At 48.6% G+C, this 5,000-nt stretch overlaps 1 protein-coding gene across 1 annotated transcript in view; it reads left to right on the top strand.

Moving 5' to 3' along the window:
* The window catches only part of prox1a (prospero homeobox 1a), a 50,387-nt gene that overhangs the window by 13,714 nt on the left and 31,673 nt on the right, over positions 1-5,000 (top strand). The window lies entirely within an intron of this gene.

The following is a 5,000-nucleotide window of genomic DNA, read 5'->3' as shown; positions in this document are numbered from 1 at the left end:
GAGTGATTGAGTGAACAAATCCTACCAGACAGATTCCCAGCCCCCCCGACCCCCCCTTCCAGACCGGACCCCCCCTCCCTATTTTAACTGTTGCACTGGGTGGAAGGAAAACAAGGAGGGGTGGGGGGCTAGGGGTTGGATGGGAGTATGCGGGTGAGAGTGAATTAAAACTATAGGACAGAAAGATGGGGGTGGAGGGGTGTTAAGATTGAGGAGAGGGGGGGGGGACAACAAACAAACCGGCAGCACAACACAACACCACACAAACAAAACAATGGTGGCGATTGTCTTTTTTATTTACAACTTAATTTGTTGTTGATGCAGCGTACAGTGTGCATACGGCGAATAAATAATGTGACAGATTCAGGGCACAGTATTTAAATGAGCAGACGTGCGATGGAGTGCCCAGCTGCCCTTCACCCCGTCCCCAGTGAGAACCTCCTCATCCCATCCCATCCCATCCCATGCTCAACACACACACACACAAACATATATATACACACACATACACACACACACACATACATACACACATGGGGACATGCACGCATACACACACGCACATACATACACACATGGGGACATGCACGCATGCACGCAGACACACACACACACACTCATGCACACACACACATACACGCACACACATGCACACACATGCACATACATACACACATGGGGACATGCACGCATGCACGCAGACACACACACACACTCATGCACACACACACATACACGCACACACATGCACACACATGCACATACATACACACATGGGGACATGCACGCACACACACACACACACACACATACATACACACATGGGGACATGCACGCACGCATGCACACACACACACACACACACACACACACACACACACACACACACACACACACACACACACACACACACACACACACACACACACACACACACACACACACACACACACACACGGGGACATACACGTACACATCACATGCACAGACACTCTCACAACACACACACATGCTCACTTCACCCACCTAAATGAATTTTAACATTTAAAAAAAACAAGTTTTCCTATATAGATACATCATACTCATGGCACAGCATTGATGGGCAGAAGTCTGTGTGTGTGTGTGTGTGTGTGGATTTTTTTTTACGAAAAAGATACATGTCAATGAGGACAGCGCAAATGTAGTCCACCGTCAGCTTTACTGTTGCTTAGTCTGTTAAGCATGGCCATCCTAGGGTTTTTAATGTATTACATTACCATAGCCAAAAAAAAGCCACACAAAAAAACAAGGTCAGTCGCTTGAGAGTGCTCTTCTTTCCTCTCTCTCACTGGCCCCAGTAGCACGACAAGAGACAATAGGTGGCATGTGTTTGTTGGATCAACTAGTACGTACAAGAGAGAATTAGGCCTAAATGACGAACTAATTACTCTGGGAAGAGGGGTGGGAAGCGATGCTCCAAGGGCCTGAGTAGGGGAGACCCCACAATGAGTGCATCTTACTGGGGTACCAGCAAGTGTGGGAAGTGGGTTGATCCGGCCGGCAACTGTTTCAAGACAACACACACACACACGCACACACACACACACACATACATATACACACACGCATACGCATACAATCCTAATTGGATGTTGCAAAATCCCTGCCTTTTGACTAGTTTAGTTTCATTTAGAGCTCAGATTAAGGAAGTGTGCATAATGAGGTTCTATAGCTTCATTAACGATAATCCTAAACAGGGATTCTTTTTTTTCCGGTAAATTTGTAAATATTTTTAATCCTTTATGTTTATACCGGTAATATAATTGAGGCGATATATGCTCCTTTATTATAGATATTTTTAATTTATAATGTCATTTATAAAATAGTACCGTGCATCATATAGGCCTACAGTACAGCAAAATATATCAGCCAAGTTAAACACTCTTATTTTTCTTTATTTTACAATTTTATTTTTGAAGTCTACTAAAAGTCTGTTTTTCAAACAGAGTGAGCAATGGAGAGCAATAATGTCATCAATTCAGCAGTGTGTAAATTCCTCTTACAACCACTTGTGTCTACAATGAAGTTTTTTGTCTCTTCTGCTGATGGCAGGGAATGGCATGCAGGCCGGGTTTTGGTTTTGTTTTCGTTTTGTTTTGTTTTGGGTCCTCAGTTCCGATGGAAAAGGCATGTATGTTTTCAAGTGGCAATTGTGTGGAGTCAGCCAGTAGACAGAAGGAGATTACCACTCGCTCCCCCCCCCCCCCCCCCAAAAAAAAAAAACACACACACACACACACACACACACACACACACACACACACACACACACACACACACACTACTGCAACAGGAAGCAGGAGTAGTCCATTGATTCAAGCAGTTATATAATGGATAATGCTTTTTCTCCCTCTCTCTCTCTCTCTCTCTCTCTCTCTCTCTCTCTCTCTCTCTCTCTCTCTCTCTCTCTCTCTCTCTCTCTCCATCTCTCTCTCCCCCCTGTGTTGTCAGTTGAATTGCCGCAAGGTGTGAAGTAATCTCTATCTATCCTCATATTTGTCAAACTGTAGGTCAGAGCGATGGTGCCCGTGGGGATGATAGGTCATTTCCATCATGTACCACCCCCACCCTCTCTCACTCTCTCTCTGTCACACACACATACACACACACACACAGGCACGCACGCACACACACACACACACGCACGTGCGCACCACCTACAGTCGCCCGCATCACATCACATCATCAGCACCCCAAATGCTCAGCCATCTCTCCACACCAAGCCGCACGCACACACACACACACACACACACACACACACACACACACACACACACACACACACACACACACACACACACACACACACACACACACACACACACACACACACGCACCACCTACAGTCACCCACATCACCAGCCATCTATCCACACCAAGCCGCACCTCGCCGCAGCTCATAGTTTAAGTACATTAACTTCCCATTGAGGCCCTGGGGCGGCTTTATCCACCAACCAACACATCCCCCCTCTCCACCCACCCACCCCTACCCTAACTCCCCACACACCCTAAATGTCAGCGAGTTTTGTCAAAAAGAGAAGAAGAGAGAGGAGAAGAGAAGTGGTGGGGGGTGGGGGGGTAGAAGAAAAAAGAAAAAAGAAAGACGACGCTTGTAGCAGTAAGTGGCTGATCCATCAGCTCGCCTCGCCACGCTGGCCCCCCTCCCTCGGTGAGGCTTTATCCATAATCACGAGGGCGTTTAGTGGGAAACTAAGACCCGGCCCCCAGTGACACAGTGGCAAATGGACCCAGCGGGGGGTGGGGGAGGGGTGCAGAGATGGCTGGGGGTGAGGGGGGGGTCAACAGCCATGCTTAGGCGAGGTCGCAGCTGGGTTTGAAAGGGAGCTAATGCCACGGTGACGGGGTCAAGGTATCTAATTCACCTTGAAGGAACTCTTTACAGTTGCGGGAGGAGGGAGGTCATTGCCGGGCCATTCCAAGAATATTTTTTCCCCCCCCCCCCCCACACACACACACACACAGGCGGTCGCTGTGGAATGAGCAACCTTGTACTCCCTCACACCCCCTACGCTACGAGGTCAGAACTGAAGTAGCACAACTGCGGCCCTTCAAAATAAACAAAAAAAAACCTCCAATCAATCATCGACAACAAACTGTCATTTAGTCCGTTTTGTTTTTTTTTCTTCCCTCACTTGAAATGGAGTAAAGAGAGAGACTAAAGAAATCGCACATTTTTGTCTCGTAAGCGAGATAGCAGTGTGGTGTGGTGATGCATCCACTCAGACATTTGCTGAGAGGGCTAAACTGCGTTGCTGTTGCTGCAGCGCTAGTGGGTTTTGTTAGCGTTAGCTTAAAGTTGCATGGCCGTCAGCGAGCAGCGGGCCCCCAAAATAGCTGTGTGAAAGGTGTGTGAAAGGCGTCATTGTCCGCGGCTAACCGAGGGAACGTGCAGAGTGACGACGGGTCAAGTCTTTCTTAGTGGCTATGGGGTCAGCAGGGGGGTTGGGGAGGATGGGGTGGGATGGGGTGGGATGGGACGGGTTGTGGTAGGGTAGGATGGGGTGGTGGTTGGGTGTTGTGTTGTGGTGTGGTGCGGAACTTCTGCGGGTCTCGGCCTCTGCCGCCGCCGCTGCCTCCGCCGCCGGGAATAATCTTTCACAGGCCCCTGAGCATGAGTGTGTGAACCTGGCCCCTTCCGCCGCCTCGCTGCCACTCTGAGTAAACCGCTGCCCGGCCCGATTAAAGGCGTCTCGTTGATTTGTTTTAGGAGCCTTTTCAGTGTGCTCATCGGCCAGCAGAGCAGGTTTTTTCTTCCCCCCCAAACCCAACCCCTCACTCATCTCTGAGGGCCCGTAAACCAGCAGCGTCGCAGCCGAGTCCCGTGGGAAGATCTTCAGCTCTGCTCCCCGACAAAAAGGCCAGGCCAGGAGAGAGAGGGAGGGATGGCATACTAGGCTAGGCTAGGCCCAGCTGAAACTCGCCTTTCGGTCTTTAAAACATTATTAGTGTTTGAATTGGGTGGTTTTATAAAAAATATGAAGTCTGAATTTAGCCATAAAACAGGTGTAAATGATAGAATAGTGAAAATTAGGGAAAAAAACATCCCATGAACATTGTTGTAAGATGACTTGGCCCTGGCCTGTGAGTTGTAGGCACAAGTTTTTCGTGTGTCATGTCTTTTTCATGTTCTTTTCCTCCACTTTTTGCCTGTTTCATTGCCCACCTCTTGTGTTGAGCTAAAGGCTGAGGGTGGCTCTCGGTGCGGTGTGGTGCGGTGTTGTGGGGGTACGTGTTTGTTTGACAAGCAGATGACATGATTCTTAATTGCTGAGTTGTCACGTTCCAGCAACGCTTGCTCTTTTGTGCGGGCCCCATCTCTGGTATTTCTATTTGGCAACAATGGCGCTTTAAATCTCCCCCCTCTTTTTACCACCCTGGCAAACAATGTCATGCGGACTTACTTTTTTTGTAGTCTCCATTATGTCATCCGCTCGCTGGCT

The sequence above is a fragment of the Engraulis encrasicolus genome, chromosome 19, assembly GCF_034702125.1.
Source record: "Engraulis encrasicolus isolate BLACKSEA-1 chromosome 19, IST_EnEncr_1.0, whole genome shotgun sequence".
NCBI lineage: Eukaryota > Metazoa > Chordata > Actinopteri > Clupeiformes > Engraulidae > Engraulis > Engraulis encrasicolus.
This window is presented reverse-complemented; position numbering and strand designations above follow the sequence as displayed.